Genomic DNA, 17,902 nt, shown 5'->3' on the forward strand with positions numbered 1-17,902 from the left:
GAAACTGTTCTTGGGTTCAGTGAGATAATGATTGAAATCTTACTTTTCAAAGGGGGTGTGCTCATTTATGTTGGACACAATGTATATATATAATTTTTATTGTTGCACATGGTTTTACCCACATGTACGGCTGAGATTTGTAGCAAGAAGCAGCTTTTTTTTTATTTTAAAGTTTTGCTGGCAACAAATCATGAACAATATTTGTCATAATTCAGAAATCTTGATTGCTGCCAGCTGCTTGTGTTTGTACAAGATTCTGTGCAACCTACAACCTGTGGTGCCTGCAGTGCGCACAGGTGAGACGTATGCAAGTGCCACCACACCCGTATATCTTTCTGGCTTCTGACACTCGTCCAGCGGCGTAATGTAAATAAGGGATTAAAAAAGATGCAAATGCCTATAATGTCCAGAGCTATATATAGTGAAGGAAACACTGCTATTGGGAAAGGGGAATATTAATCCATCCAGAGCCATAGCACAGTTCACAACTGCACTCACAATCCTGCAAGCTTCATAGTAGAAATTTCGCAGCACCCCCTGCTGGTTCAGTTTCTGCACAGACCTGGAGGTGTATTCAGGCAAATGTCAAAATTGCAGTGGTATAGCGTGAGGGTAAGTGGTACCAAATTTTATGGGTGCTCAAAATTTCAGCCAGTCAAATAATCCACTTGACTAAGCGATGCACCTCTTCTTCCTCTTGGCTGTGTTAGGGCTAGGATTCAGGATAGGGCTAGACTTAGGTTTAGGGCTAGGTTAATAAAATAGGTACATTAAACCCCCCACAAAAAATGTAATAAAAAATATGTATAAAAATATATAAATTTTAGTTCATAAATTGTACTGCACAGCTGGCATCTGCCGGTAACAACAGAAATCCGAGCTAAGCTCTGATCACAGCTATTAACCCCTTAAATGCCACTGTCAATCTCTGACAGCGCCATTCGGTTCATCATTCTGGGCACCCATTGCCTCAATCCCTATGAGGTGATCGCAGAGTTCCGATGAACAGCAATGGCAGTTCATCTGAAGGTACCCATGGCTGCCATACTGCTGCCAGCTATATACTGTTATAAAACATGTGATCTTATTATAGTAAGTTCAAGTCCTCTGTGAATACTAAAGAAAAAACAAAAGTAAAGGAAAAAACCTTAAAATACTGACTTGGAGACCCTTGGTGCAAGGTACTGTACAAACAAAACTCACAATTCAATGTTGAAATTGCATTTTTTTCCTGAATTTACTGCACTTGGAATTTTTTCCCCATTTTTCAGTACATTACATAATAAAATGTAATGGTATCATAATTAGAGATGGGCGAACCTGAAAAGTAAAGCTTGGGGTCCATACCGAATACCTGGTGTCCGTGCATGGACCCCAGACAAAGACTTCTCCAGAAAATCTTTGTTACTGTTCGTGTTTGGCACCCCAAACATCAGCTGTTTCCCATGCTGTCATCTATGTTACAGCGTGAGAAACACCGGGGAGCTCTGTTCAGCAGTAGGTTTGTCACAGCCAGTCAGAGAGAAGTGTTCCCATGCTGTCAGATGACAGCGTGAGCCAGCAGCTGTGACCAGCAGTAAAAAGGTTAGTGCCAGTCGCAGGCATTTGCTGATAAGAGAGTACTACTCTCATCAGCGTATGCCTGCTGTTGCTGATAACAGCAGGAGCAGGTGCAGCTTATGGGGGTATTCATCACCTGTGCTATAAATAAACAAAAAAATTGATAACCAGAGCAGACAGAACCAACAGAACTTTTTCACTCAGCAAGCATCCCTGGGGTTACTCGGAATCATCCGCTATGAACTCCAGTGACATTTCTCACAGGAGCTCAGCGCTACACACTGCAGGAGTGTGATTATGCTCCTGTTTCAGTGTGAGCTAGCTGGCATGGATAGCGGTGGCCTCACTGATGTGACCGCTATCCAATTCATCAGGATCTTTGTGGTACAAATATGGATTATCTTGACATCGCACAGGTGAGGGATATGGTTGTTTATTATTTTTCTTATTTTACAGGGGACATGGGCATCATTGGATTAGGCGTAAAGGTGAATATTATGGTTGTTTATTATTTTCTGTCTTTTCTTTAATTTACAGGTGACATGGGCTTCAGTGGATTAGGGCTAAAGGTGAATACAATTGTGCTATTTTATTTTTACTTCAAATAAAGAAGTCTGTGTCATTATTTCAATTAAATGATTTTATTCTAGGTGTTTTTTTTTACAATCTAACTATGGGATTAGTAATGGGGGCAGCTTATAGACGCCTCTCTATTACTAACCTCTGGGCTTGATATCAACAGGCATAAAACAACTGATATCAACTCAAAACCTATAACCCCACTTGCTACTGCACCAGGGCAAGTGGAAAGAGTCGGGTAAAGTGCAAGAATAGACACATCTAATAGATGTACCTTTTCTAAGTGGCTGTGGGCTGCTATTTTTAGGCTGGGGGGGCCAATATCCATGACCCTTTACCAGTCTAAGAATACCAACCCCCTGCTGTCTGCTTTAGCTTGTCTGGTTGTAAAAAATGGAGGGACCACACAAAGTTTAAAAAAATGGCGTCAGGATCCCTCTATTCTTGATAACCAGCCATGATAAAGCTGGAGCCCTCATCTATCGGTTTTGCCTGTGCTGGTTATCAAAAACAGAATTGAACCCATTTTTTTATTTGTGTATTTATAGCACAGGTGACAGATGATGAATACTCCCAGCAGCGATGCCTACTCTCACTGTTGTCAGTGACAACAACCCTACTCAGATGAGAGTAGTATTCTCTCATTAGTTGACACCTATAACCAACGGTAACTTTTTTATTGCCAGTCACAGCTCTCTAACTGGCGGTGACTAACTTAACACTGATCAGAGCCAGTTTTTCTCTCACTGTCAGACAGATGACAGCGTGGTAAGCAGCCGATATTCGAACCGGCACAGTAACACAGACTTCCTAGAGATGTGCGTGATCAGGGTCTGTGCACGTGCACTATGTGTTCAGTACGGACCCCAAACTTTACTGTTCGGGTTCGCCAATCTTTAGTCATAACATTCAAAACTACAAATCATCCTGCAAAAAAATAAGCCTCATAAAGATGAGTGGACAGAAAAATAAAAATGTTATGACTCTTGGAAAGAAGAGAAAAAAAATATGAAAGTTCATGGTGTGCCCGGTATAGATCACTTTATTCCCCAATTACATCTATTGTATTTTTCACCTTCCTGCCATAGCCAATTTTTCATTTTTGAGCTTTTGCTTTTTCTTCCTGCTAATGTCATGCTGATTGACAGCTCTCTTTCCATAGTGAGGCAGCGGGGAGCCGGCTATCAATCAGCATAACGTTGTCAGTAACTCACCATTGGCAGAGCAGAGCGGAAGAGAAGAAGCTGCTCTGTTAAGAGCAAAGCAAGTAACTTGTGTCCTTTAATGCAAGCAATTAATGTCCCCCAGACCATGAACCATTAGCACTCCCGGAGTTCTTTCCACTTGCCTGGAAGAGACTCCGGGAGTGCTAATGGTTCACAGTTTGGGACGGCACAAATTACTTGCCTTGCCCCTGGCAATGGCAACCCATGCTATAAGCCACTGTCTAACTGCCCAATTGCATAATAATGAAATTTTCAAAGGGGTCATGTGTTTACAACTTGACTGGCGCCAGCCACCAGTGCCCCCAAGCAAGTGCCATAGCCCTGAACAGGCAGGGGGCCAACTCGCAGTCGGAGACACCAGCACGCTATGGGGGCCTGGTGCCAGTGCCCACAAGTGGGCCCCTGCTTGCTCAGGGCCTCAGTACATGGAATACTTACCTCCACTGTGGCATCTTCCACATCTCATGACTCTGTGATGTTTCAGGTCAGAGGGCGCAATGAAATCACTACAGTGCCCTCTACTCTGAACAGTCACGGTGCAGAGAGAGTCAGAAGACAATGACACTGAGGAGTTCGGACCTGCGGTCAGCAAGGAGAGGTATTTCATTTTTTTTTGGACGGAGCAATATATGAGGCCCTTTCTGCATGGAGAATTTTATGGGGCCCAGCATATACTGGAGCAATATATGAGAACCATCATATACTAGAGCATTATATGGGCCCATTCTGCATGGAGCATTATATGGGGCCCATTATGTATGGAGCATTATATGGGGCCCATCATAAAATGTATGGAACAATATATGGGGCCCATTATATGTGGAGCAATATATGGGGCCAATTATTCTGTATGGAGTGTTATATGGGGCTCATTATTCTGTATGGAGCATTATATGGGGTTCATTATACTGTGTGGTGCATTAAATGGGGTCCATTATTCTGTAAGGCGCAATATATGGGGCTCATTATACTGTATGGAGCAATACATGGGGCTCATTATTCTGTATGGAGCAATGTGTGGGGCTCATTATTCTGTATGAAGCAATATATGGGGCTCACTCTGTATGGAGCAATATATGGGGTTCATTATACTGTGTGGTGCATTAAATGGAGTCCATTATTCTGTATAGAGCAATATATGGGGTCCATTATACTGAATGGAGCAACGTATAGGGCTCATTATACTGTATGGAGCAATATATGGGGCTCATTATTCTATATGGAGCAATATATGGGGTTCATTATTCTGTATGAAGCAGTATATGGGGGTCACTCTGCATGGAGCAATATATGGGGTTCATTATACTGTGTGGAGCATTAAATGGGGTCCATTATTCTGTATAGAGCAATATATGGGGTCGATTATACTGAATGGAGCAATGTATAGGGCTCATTATACTGTATGGAGCAATATATGTGGCTCATTATACTGTATGCAGCAATATATGGGGCTCATTATTCTGTATGGAGCAATATATGGGGCTCATTATTCTGTATGGAACACTATGTGTTGCCCATAAAACTATATGGAGCAATTGATAGGTGTAATGTTCATGTCTTTACTTTCTACTTTGTTGGGTGTGCCAACAACACCTTGTTTGGGATCATGAAACTGTCATCACCAGATACATCTAGAATTGTGCAAGCTATTGGGCCAGATCAGCTGGCACTAATGGAGCATGTATGGGCAGTATAAATATATTACGGCATTGCAACTAGTTCCCCACCAAGGAAAATGGAGAAACTCATGTACAAGCACAGAGACAAGGACGCAAGTTTCATGCTGATACCATTCGGTTTTATTTACAAAAAGTTTGAAGCCCCTAAATCTGGGGATGAGGTCACATGGTGAATGTATACTGCAGTTATAGCGCCGCTCTTCTGGACATGTTCTGTGTGCAACCTGCAATACAAAGAGAAGCCAAATATTAGGATTATTATACTATTGCGTTTGCCCATTCTTCTGTCGTCAGGAGCTTTCTGGCTACCTGCTTCCCGGGAGGAGGTGTGCTCCTGAAGATTGACAGTTTGGTCCAGCAGCATGGTCATACCACTGGTCCGACCTGTGCACTCTCCCATGCTTCCAGAAATGGCAGCTTTATCTCTGCTACATTGAAGGAGTGCAGGAGCACAGGAACTGGCCAGGATCATGCGCTCCAGGAAAATTCAGAGCGGTGCTTACAAGCTGGCCACTTCTCGTAAACTGCAGCAGTGGCTGGTAACCTAAGCAATAAGCAGTATACTATGGAAATAAAACTCCCATCATTATTGAGAACGGAAGGGACTTTTAATAAACAGTGAACTGCAAAGCTGCTTGTTTTTACTTTCAGTATGCAATTTTACCTATTCGGGGTTAGGTATTATACGTATGGGACTAAGAATTTACAGGCAGGTACTTGCTAACTACCTGCCTGTTCTGCCCTGCTGAGATGGTGACTCTCCAGCTTTATTTCAACCTTCACCAACAGAGCAGCTTCTGCTCTACTCAGTCGACAGGACTTCACTACTGATGTCATGCTAGTTGACAGCTGGCTCCCCGCAGTTAGGCAGCAGGGAGCTGGCTGGCAATCCATGAACCATGTTCTTGGTAATTTCCCTGTTATTTAGGTGAGCTGTCAGGCCCAGATCATTGCCAGTCAAAAGCTTGTTCTAGGCTGTTGCTCTCTGGTGTGTTCGCCTGTACCCTGTGATGTAAGTTCGGATCTTATTCTGCTGCTGACCTTTGGACTGAGTTCAGACTACCTGTTTGTCATTGCCCCTTTGCTTCTGATATTCTGCTGCTGACCTTTGGACCGTTTTCAGACTACCCATTTGTCATTGCCCCTTTGCATCTGATATTCTGCTTCTGACCTTTGGACCTTGTTCAGACTACTCGTTTGTCATTACCCCTTTGCATCTGATATTCCGTTGCTGACCTTTGGACCGTGTTCAGACTACCTGTTTGTTATTGCCCCTTTGCTTATTCGCTGTTTCTCTGGCATTCTGACCCTGGCATGTGACCTGACTTGCGACTTTGTGTTTTCAATTGGTTTACTACGTGATCTTTTGGTATTGACCCCAGAACGTCTGACTGTGATTAACATAGCCTAGCCTTGGGTTGTGACTGACATCACATTTTGAGTGGCCTTAAAAGTCCTTTTTTTCCCTTCACCAATGGATCCTATTTGTGCACTCTGTGATTAGGTGGATCTCGCAAGAGAACACCTGAAACTAGAATCTACACAGTCTCAGCTGCAGGGTCAGTTTTCTAGAACTATTGATGCTTCCCAAAGCTCACCATCGACTGTAGTAATGACTCCTTTACCTTCTGATATGCAGGTGGTCTCTCTTGAACATGTAGTTGCACCTCCTGACAAATTCTCGGTGGAGAAACATCAGTTTAGGGTGTTTAGGGAGAGCTGCAAGCTACTTTTTACCTTGCAACCCCGGTCTTCAGGGGATGAAGTACCAGCAGGTGGGAATAATCATATCCCTATTGCGAGGGGGTCCTCAGACTTGGGCATTGTCTTTGTCTCCACTAGCCCCAGAATGGTCTTCCGTAGATGCCTTTTTTGATGCCATAGGGATGATCTATGACAAACCTGACAGGACCCAGGTCGCAGAAGCTAAGATCATGAACCAGAGAAGTGGGGACACACTGTAGAGGACTATAGCTCTGAGTGCCAGCAATGGTCCTCTGAGGTTTTGTGGAATGATGCAGCTTTCAGGTGTCAATTTCACCAGAGCTTTTCTGATATTCTAAAGGACTCTCTGGCTTTACCTACTCCACCTTGTTCCCTGGGGGAGGTCATGACCCAGGCCATTCTAATGGATCACCGAATTCACGAAAAACGTGGTGAATGACAGGGGGCTTCAGTCATCCTGCCCAAGTCTGTTCACTTGCTTGAGACGGAACCAATGGAGGTTGGAAGAGCCCGCTCTTGGTTCATGGAGAGGAAGCGTCGGCCTGATTTTGGACTTTGCCTTTATTTTGGTCGTGTTGGACATTTCCTCAAAGACTGCTCCATTCGCGCTCAAGCCAGCAAGCCGTCGGGAAACGTCTAAGTCTGGGTGATAATCAAGGAGGTCACCCAGACTTTCTGGTACCCTTTTACTCCTCAAATAAAGTATTGCTGAACGTGGAACTTTGTTTTCAAAACCTGTGGTTATCTGCTCTTGCTTTCATTGACTGTGGCTCTGCCGCCAATTTCATTGATTCTGGACTGGTTGCTAAATTAGGATTAGAGACAGTTATATTGGAAAGACCTATTCAAATTGTAGCCATTGACAGGACACCGCTACTTCAGAACTTAGTCCAGCTGGTAACCGTGGAATTCACACTTAGAGTGGGAACTCTTCACTCTGAGTCCATCTCCTGCTATGTGGATAATTTACCTGCTGGGTTGGTGTTGGGATTTCCATGGCTGCATATCCATAATCCTGTTATTGATTGGTGTCAGGATATTGTTAAATGGAGTTCCTACTGTCATAAGAAATGTCTTACCTCTGTACAAATTTCCTCCACTAGTCTGAAGGGTCTGCCGGCTTACTCGAAACACTTCGGAGATGTGTTTTCGGAGAAAGAGGCTGAGATATTACCACCCCATAATCCTTTTGATTGTGCTATAAATCTTATTCCTAATGCCAAATTGCCTAAAGCTCAGCTGTATAATTTGTAGGGGCCTGAACGGACCGCTATGAAGGAATATACTGTATTAATGAAAGTTTTATGGAAGGGTCATATCCGGCCTTACTCCTCGCCTTTAGCTGCGGGGTTATTTTTTTGTGAAAAAGAAAGATGGTGGCCTCTGTCCTTGCCTCGATTTCCGTGAACTGAAAAAAATTACAGTTAAGAATAATTACCCGCTTCCACTTATGTAATCAGCTTACTGGGGCTAAATGGTTTTCTAAGCTTGCATATAATCTGATAAGTATCCAAGAGGGTGATGAGTGGAAAAAGGCGTTTTTAACGTCGGAGGGTTTATTTGAAAATCTTGTCATGCCTTTTGGGTTAACCAATGCACCTGCAATCTTTCAGAACTTTATGAATGACATTTTCTCTGATATTATTGGAAGGTTTATTGTGGTATACCTGGATGACATTCTAATTTTTTCCCCTGATCTGAATTCTCACTATGAGCACTTTCGATTTGTTTTACAGAAACTAAGGGAAAATTCTTTGCTTGCTAAATTGGAGAAATGTACTTTTTTTGTTCAGGAAATATTGTTTCTGAGGTTCGTTGTGTCTGCTGAAAGGTTTTAAAATGGACCCTGGGAACGTGCAGGCAATAATTGATTGGGTTCAACCTCGTGATCTGAAAGCATTGCACCGATTCTTAGGGTTCACTAAGTACTACAGAAAGTTTATTAAGGGTTTTTCTCAGATAGTGAAACCCCTTAGTGACCCTACATGAAATGGGGCGAATCTTAAGGTTTGGTCATTGGCACCTTTAATAAATTAAAGGAGTGCTTCATGTCCACTACAGTGTTGATTCAACCTGATCTCCAGAAACTGTTCATCGTAGAGGTGGATGCCTTAGAGGTTGGGGTAGGAGCTGTTTTGTGTCAAGGTTCCAAAACTCTGACCACCTTGCGTCCATGTGCATTCTTCTCCAGGAAATTTTCATCTGCTGAAAGAAATTATGATGTGGGGAATCGCGAGTTACTCCCGGTCAAATCAGCTTTTGAAGAATGGAGACATTTTTTGGACAATTCATCCTGTTACACTGGTGACAGATCATAAAAATTTAGCCTATATTAAATCTACTAAACATTTAACCCCTAGACAGGTCAGATGTTCCTTATTTTTCTCTAAATTCAATTTTTCCATCACGTTCAGACCGGGGTCTAAGAATGTTTATCACGCAGCCTTGATTCTGTTTCTTCTCCAGAACCTCCATCCTTCATTCTTCCTCTAAGAATTGTGATTTCTATGGTATCCTCGGAAATGGAAGCTGAAATTTGTGAGGTCCAGTCATTGACCCGATCCGCTACTCCTGAATTTAAATGATTTCCGCCTGTGTATCTTAAATTACGTCTATTGCAGGAATTTCATTGCTCCTTCTTAAGTGGTCACCCGGGAGTTACTGCTACACAGAAAGCTGTTACTAGACTCTTTTGATGGCCATCCCTGCTTAATGATGTTAAGGAATTTGTATCCGCTTGTGAGATTTGCACACGCGCTAAAGTCTGTCATAACCGGCCAGCCGGGAAATTGGCTCCATTGCCTATTCCAGAAAGACTATGGACTCATTTGTCCATGGACTTCATTATGGATTTGCATTTATCTGGTTGACAAACTGTTATTTGGGTGGTGGTTGACCGATTCAGTAAAAAAGCTCACATTATCAGGGTTACCTAATGCTGAAACACTGTCCAGGTTATTTATCAATCATGTAGTGAGATTGCATGGCATTCCTTTAAACATTGTATGGGATAGGGGGGTGCAATTTGTCTCTAAATTCTGGAGGGCATTATGTAGGAAGTTGGGGATTGATTTGTCTTTTTCCTCTGCTTATCACCCTGAGACAAATGGTCAGAGAGGACGAATCAATCGCTATAACAAATTTTAAGATGTTTTGTGGCTGCTCAGCAGGAGGTCTTGTCCTCATTTTTGCCTATTGCTGAGTTCATCCTCATTTTAGTGAATTCTCTAGGATGAGTTCTGGATACCTTGGAGTGGAGGTGACCATTCAAAAACTTGGGGATGTTTGGAGGGAGGTTCAGAGGAATATTGGGATGGCTCAGTTTCGGAAAAACGTAAGGCCAATAGGAAACGTTCGGTGGGTTTCACTTTCAAAGTTGGGGATAAAGTTTGGTTAGTCTCCAAAAATATAAGGTTAAAATTACCTTTGGCAAAGTTGGGCCCAAAATTCATTGGCCCGTATGAGATTCTGGAGGAGGTAAATCCTGTTGCCTTTAGATTAAAGCTTCCACAGTCCCTTCGTGTCCCCAATGCTTTTCACCAGTCCCTGTTAAAGAAGTTTGTTCCGTCTGTGTTGTCTGTCTCTTCCCCTCCTCCTCCTGTCTCTGTTGATGGAGGTTTGGAGTATGAGGTGCAGAGCATTGTGGATTCTCTGAGGGTCCGAAATTCCCTCCAATATCTGGTTCACTGGAGGGGATACAGACCTGAAAAGAGATCCTGGGTTCTGGCTCATTCAGTGAAGGCTAATCGTTTGGTCAGAGCTTTTCACCGTAGGTTTCCTAGGAAACCTGGGGGACCAATGGCCCCACTTGAAGAGGGGGTACTTTCACGATTCCTCTGCTCAGAGTGTCTGGGACTCTGTGATGGACAGCTCTGGCATCGCATATTGTGCTGAGGCATACTGAGCTTTGCTGGTGCTTTGATTGACAGCTTGGTTGACCTATCTGACTGGAAGGTGCAGAGACTTCCACAGGTGGTCCATATTCTTGGCAATTGCCCTGTTATTTAGATGAGCTGTCTGGCCCAAATCATTGCCAGTCAAAAGCTTGTTTTAAGCTGGTGCTCTCTGGTGTGTTCGCCTGTACCCTGTGCTGTAAGTTCTGCTGCTGACCTTTGGACCGTGTTCAGACTACCCGTTTGTTATTGCCCCTTTGCTTATCCGCTATTTCTCTGGCATTCTGACCCTGGCATGTGACCTGACTTGTGACTGCATTTTCCCTTGGCTTACTATGTGCTCTTTTGGTATTGACCCCTGGAATGTCTGACTATGCTTATTCACGGCCTAGCCGTAGGTTGTGACTAGTGTCACACATATTTTTTACCAAATGGTATAAATATAAAATAAATTTAATACTTATATTTTTCATTATGCAATATTGCAAAAAAAAAAAATGGCACTCATGAATATCACGATAAATCACTGAATTTTTTTCCACGACAGACCCCTCATCCTATTAGGGCATAGTCATGCAAACATCAAACTGTCAACTATAGACCCTCTTTATAGTGCCTCCATATCTGGCAGCCCCATAGACAATGAATGAAGCGGAGGTCATGACCACCGGTTGCTGGGTTCTGGAGCCCCATTCTTCCAATCTTGGGAATGACCCTTTATACTTTTGGACTCTAAACAAATCAGTTTATAATATTTAGCCCTCCACAAAAAATCATTTTTCCGTCTCCGTACTGACCTGTTTCTTACATGCTGCATTCGGAGTTGTCCGCAGACTCAGACTTGGATCACTAATGGATTGAACACAAAGATTAGAAGTCATTGGTACACAAGCCGAACATTGATTATACTTGCATTATTAGAGTCTAGTGCTACCCATATAGTATAAAACCTCATATACACCTGCATAGAATTGCACCCAAAAATTACCAGGGAGGCGCTTCAGACTATGTGCAACTCATAAGCTTTGGCCACACGGTTTTACTTGATAACACCAAGGGGTCAAACATATATACATGGTATTTAGCAAGTGCATCTACCATACATTTATTAAGGATTTAACTACCTATCACCAAAAACACATGACTAAACCAAAAAAAAGGTGAACACAAGGCCATAATAATGTATAAAAAATACAATTTTATTAAAGATCTAATAAAACCAATCGACAGGTATGTATGGGAACGATGTAGGAAAACGTACATATAATGGTGGTACATAGGCACATACAAAGGGACGTACACATCCAGATTAATACATATCAACCATAAGTATAGTAATCACACAATTGTGATTTAGCCCACATGGGAAAAAACACTACAATAAATAGTATCAAAGGGAAAATGATGGACACATAGATGTACAGCCAGGGTATATACCACAATTGTTTCCCTTAGCTATATCCATAAAGATCCCACCCTGCTGATAGCCAGTGACCACATGTATTAATCACTACCCCAAAAACACCATACAATGAAGGGGTTAAATTACCGGCAGGTCAGAGCAACAGCAGGGACTGCGATGTGTACTGGATGAGCACGTCAGCCCCGACGCGCGTTTCGATCCTCCTTCATCAGGGGGCATGAGGAGGAGGATCCCTGATGAAGGAGGATCGAAACGCGCATCGGGGCTGACGTGCTCATCCAGTACACATCGCAGTCCCTGCTGTTGCTCTGACCTGCCGGTAATTTAACCCCTTCATTGTATGGTGTTTTTGGGGTAGTGATTAATACATGTGGTCACTGGCTATCAGCAGGGTGGGATCTTTATGGATATAGCTAAGGGAAACAATTGTGGTATATACCCTGGCTGTACATCTATGTGTCCATCATTTTCCCTTTGATACTATTTATTGTAGTGTTTTTTCCCATGTGGGCTAAATCACAATTGTGTGATTACTATACTTATGGTTGATATGTATTAATCTGGATGTGTACGTCCCTTTGTATGTGCCTATGTACCACCATTATATGTACGTTTTCCTACATCGTTCCCATACATACCTGTCGATTGGTTTTATTAGATCTTTAATAAAATTGTATTTTTTATACATTATTATGGCCTTGTGTTCACCTTTTTTTTGGTTTAGTCACGGTTTTACTTGATGTTTCCATTCATCTGATTTTATTTCCTATTTTGTCTTATTTTACACTTTTTTTTTTTTTTATTACTCACCAGGAATTGCACAGATACATGGAGGATTTCCAATAATACCTAAAAAGCAAAATACATTCATGTGTTAATTTCATGCATTTTTTCCAGCTTCCCTAGGGGTTGTCAATCGGCATTATATAGTCCCATTTAGAGACTATTTTTAACAACTGGACCTTGCATTTGACCTTAGAGGAAAATACTAGCAGTGCTAGCAGTGAATATGTGACTTGATCAATTTTAGGTCTCCTTAGGTCACCATGTCTAATATGGCTCTGACAAGAGTTGACACCAGATAGTGAGTAGCACATGGGCATTTGTGCCAAATCACCCCTCTGCACAAGCCAGTGTTATAAATGCACATGATTGTAAAGGTCTTTGTTAAATTTTACATTGGGAGCTTACACATTTTTGCTATTCAGATGTCCTAAAACATAATAAGTGTCACTTGTCATAAATATGTATTTTTTTTGTTTTAACCTTGTGCAAATGCCACTGTTCTCCTAAATCTGGGGTTGTTTTTCTTTTCTTCCTGCGCCTCTCCATTCCTGAGATATGGCCTCCTCTTCCCTGCATATAAATGTTTTTTTTTGCCAAGTGGGTGTGGCCTTCAACTTTTCTGTGTGCTGGTTTTCTGAACCATGCCCAGTTGGATAAAAAGGGCTAGATTTATATATTGGGAAGAACGGGTGATATCTCCGGATCAGAGAGGAGCAAGATCAGAAGAAAAATAGCATAACGGAGGACTTTACACCAAGTTGAAAAGTATATATTTTCAGTAAGTGACAGGTCCTATTTAAAGTGAATCTGTCAGGTGTCTATCTGAAGGCAGCATGGGATAGAGGAGGAGACACCAAGCTCGGTGATATCTAACTTTCTATTACTTGTTTCTGTTTTTTCACGAAAATGCTACAACCATGCAAAAAGCCTGTGAGTCCAACTTCCTCCGCCCACACACTGTTTGTATACAGTCAGAGCTGTCAATCACTGTGTGGGTGGAGAAAGCAGGACTCACAGGCTTTTTCTATCATTTTAATTTTACATGAAAAGACTAAACCAAAGCATAGAAAAACAAGGGGAACTGCTACCTTGGATCTAATCCTTATAAACAGGGAGGAAATGGTTGAGGAGGTAAAAGTGGCTGGGACCCTAGGAGGTAGCGACCATGCTATTTTAGAATTTTGGATAACTAGAGGTGGAAGACCTGTGAAGACTCAGACGTCAAGGTTAGATTTCAGAAAGGCAGATTTTAAGGGATTCAGAAAGAGAATTGGAGGGATCCAATGGCTGGATATCCTTAAAGACAAAAATGTCCAGGAAGGATGGGAAATCTTGAAAAATGAAATTCTCAAAGCACAGTTGTTAACAATTCCGAAAAGAGGGAAGAATAGGAAGCATTTAAGGAAACCAGGATGGATGAACACAGAACTTAAGCACATGCTAAAAAGGAAGAAAAAAATGTTTATAAAATGGAAAGAGGGAGGCATATCTAAAGAAGAATATAATGCTGTCTGCAGAACCTGCAGGGCACAAATCAGATTATCTAAAGCTGAAAATGAACTGAGGCTTGCAAGAGATGTCAAAAGCAATAATAAAGGATTTGGGGATATGTCAAAAGTAAAAGAAAAGTCAAAGATGCTATAGGATTTTTACAGGATGAAAATGATGAAATGGTAAGACAGGATGTTGAGAAGGCTGAACTTTTAAATTCCTATTTTGCATCTGTTTTCTCTCAGAAAGGAAATGCAACATCAACTGTTATTCACTGTCCTATTAAGGGAATAGAAGAATCCAGGATATCTATAAACAGAAAGATAGTGAGGAAACACTTAGCTAACCTAAATGAATTCAAGTCTCCAGGTCCAGATGAATTACACCCCAGAGTACTGAAGGAGATAGCAGAAGAAATTTTTGAACCCCTCTCCATAATCTTTGAAAATTCTTGGAGAACAGGAGAAGTGCCAGAAGACTGGACAAGAGCAAATGTTGTTCCTATCTTCAAAAAGGGGAAGAAGGTGGACCCAGGCAACTATAGGCCGGTGAGTCTGACTTCTATACCAGGAAAGATCTTTGAACAAATTATTAAACAACATGTATGTCAATACCTGGATAAGAATGAAGTGATTAAACAGAGTCAGCATGGGTTTCTAACTAATAAGTCATGTCAGACTAACTTAATTTCCTTCTATGACGGTATCACTGATTGGGTGGATCAAGGAAATGCTGTAGATATAGTATATCTTGACTTCAGCAAAGCATTTGACAAAGTCTCTCATACAATCCTTATTGAAAAAATGACTAAGTATGGAATGGACAAGGCAACTGTTAGGTGGATTCATAACTGGCTTAGTGATCGGACCCAAAGAGTGGTCGTAAATGGCTGCACATCCAGTTGGAAGAATGTCTCAAGTGGGGTACCACAGGGCTCTGTCCTGGGCCCTGTATTGTTCAACATCTTTATCAACGATTTAGATGAAGGAATTGAGGGTAAACTGATTAAATTTGCTGATGACACAAAGCTAGGAGGGATAGCTAATACTAGAGAAGAGAGAGAGAGGATTCAAAAAGATTTAAATGAACTGGAGAAGTGGGCAGCAACTAACAGAATGGTTTTTAACAGGGAGAAATGCAAAGTACTACATCTGGGCAATAAAAATGAAAAAAGCATATATAGAATGGGAGGAATAGGGCTAAGTGACAGCACATGTGAAAAAGACTTGGGTATACTAATAGATCACAGACTGAATATGAGTCAACAGTGTGATGCAGCAGCAAAAAAGGCAAATGCAATTCTAGGATGTATTAACAGAAGCATACAGTCTAGATCACGTGAAGTCATTATTTCCCTCTACTCCTCTTTGGTCAGACCTCATCTGGAATATTGTGTCCAGTTTTGGGCACCACATTTTAAAAAAGACATCAACAAACTGGAGCAAGTTCAGAAAAGAGCGACCAGAATGGTGACCGGTCTGCAAACCCAGTCTTATGAGGAAAGGTTGCAGGATTTGGGAATGTTTAGTTTGCAAAAGAGAAGACTGAGAGGAGACTTAATAGCTGTCTACAAATATCTAAAGGGCTGTCACATTGTAGAAGGATCAACTTTATTCTCATTTGCACAAGGAAAGACTAGAAGCAATGGGATGAAACTGAATGGGAAGAGACACAGATTAGATATTAGAAAAAACTTTTTGACAGTTAGAGTGATCAATGAGTGGAACAGGCTGCCACGAGAAGTGGTGAGTTCTCCTTCAATGGAAGTCTTCAAACAGAGGCTGGACAGACATCTGACTGGGATGAATTAGCGAATCCTGCTTTGAGCAGGGGGTTGGACCAGATGGCCCAGGAGGTCCCTTCCAACTCTACGATTCTATGATTCTATGATTCTATATATCCCCGAACTCGGCGTTTCTTTCTCTATCCAATGCTGTGCTCAGATAGGAAAAAATGAGAAATAAGCTGTGTCTTATTTATTGGGTTATTTGGCCAAATTTATAACTAAAGTTGGAGAGAAATAATACAGCAGAGTTTGATGTGTGACAGATCAGGATGTATTTACGGCTTCTGTTTCAGGTTTTGCTTGTTCCAGCTTTTAGGTGAGTCATTATTTGATCTTCTGCCTTTTGGCACAATAACTCATGTCAATGCTAATCATAATCTTAATTTTTAACCTTCTCTGCCTATACAGCAGTAGCCGCTGTGGCAAAATTACAATTCCCAGCATGCCCTGAGAGTTGGCGGTGGGAAGTTGATTCTTCACCATCTCTGAGTTTTCTTTTTTATCCCCTCCAAACAGCGCCACACCTCTGTACAGGTTGTGTCTGGTACTGCAGCTCAATCCCAAATTATTTTAACAGCTGTTTCTATAAGTAAATTTTTCAAACCAAGAAAAACAATTTTATTAGTATTTTGTCAGTGTCGATCATATCCTTACCATTGGGGCACTGGTCGGGGCAGGGGTTGAACCCGGGTCCATTGACTATTGCAGGCCTGATTCCAGATGAGACGGGGACGATAGGTTGTGAGTGGGTAAATGCTAAACATAAAAAATGTGGAGTGCAGATAGTCATGTTAAATAATAGAAAACATTACACATAATAAACATATCATGAGTCACTTCTATTGTCTGGCCACATCTTACCCCCGGGCTGTTGTGTGCCATGCTGCGCCCTGGTAATTTTGTTTTAACCATTGTTTCTATTTTAATTGGTTAGGACTATTCAACTTACCAGGGATGAATGTGTTAATGTCATTGCTGCCATCTAGTGGCCAGTTTTGGTATTGTATCTATTTAACTTAAAACTTAGTTATTGTCTAAATGGAAAAAGTATTGCAAACTTTCTAAAACCTCTTTGGTTCCTAAGCTTTTACAAGATCTTGTCTTGCTGTTGGTGAAAAGAAAGTAAATAAGTAAGTATTAATGGCACAGCTCCCTGCATCATAGACCCCTGAAAAATGTAATACACTGTGGCTATGTTGCATTAATTTGGAGTCTGTAGAAATCTATCAAAATCATTCTGAAAAGAAAAAAATTATAGATTTGAAAATTGAAGGTTTTTAGCTTCTGGAAATTATTTATGATTAATGACAGCAAGCAGAGATCTAGACAATAAAGGGGAGTTGAAAATAAGATTAAAATAGCGTAGCTGTACTTTTCTGGAAATCTATATATATGACTGACCATTGAGGAGAAAATCCCAGTGACATCATTGAGGGCTCATTTTGGCCCTTTTTACGCCTATGGTTTTTGTGTACTAATGAATTGTGTGTACTACATGTCACATGTTAGGCTTATTCCACTGCACTGCTCTTCCCCTATGATTTACACTGCAGCTCTGCTTGCTCTGATTGGCTCCTGTGTATTTGCACAAGCCCTGCACCAGCTCAACAGGAAATCCCAGGATCAGAGGAGACCCCTACACTGCCAGTCACTGTGTGTCATATTCCCGGACATATAATGTGGGCATTATATAAGAAGTATTATGTTTCCTTATTTATCGGGGCTCAGTTTTTAAAAACAGGTTAAAAAAGTGA

General features: G+C 41.6%; 1 long non-coding RNA gene across 1 annotated transcript; it reads right to left on the reverse strand.

Moving 5' to 3' along the window:
* Nucleotides 1-5,141: 5,141 nt before the first annotated feature.
* Nucleotides 5,142-16,903, reverse strand: LOC141051663 (uncharacterized). Its single transcript, XR_012220668.1, has 4 exons — nucleotides 16,803-16,903; nucleotides 12,896-12,934; nucleotides 11,460-11,511; nucleotides 5,142-5,268 (listed from the first exon to the last, which is right to left on the reverse strand). It is a non-coding gene; the product is annotated as an uncharacterized lncRNA (long non-coding RNA).
* Between the last annotated feature and the right edge of the window lie 999 nt (nucleotides 16,904-17,902).

The sequence above is a fragment of the Dendrobates tinctorius genome, unplaced genomic scaffold (genome assembly GCF_039654945.1).
Source record: "Dendrobates tinctorius isolate UK_male_01 unplaced genomic scaffold, ASM3965494v1 ptg000158l, whole genome shotgun sequence".
NCBI lineage: Eukaryota > Metazoa > Chordata > Amphibia > Anura > Dendrobatidae > Dendrobates > Dendrobates tinctorius.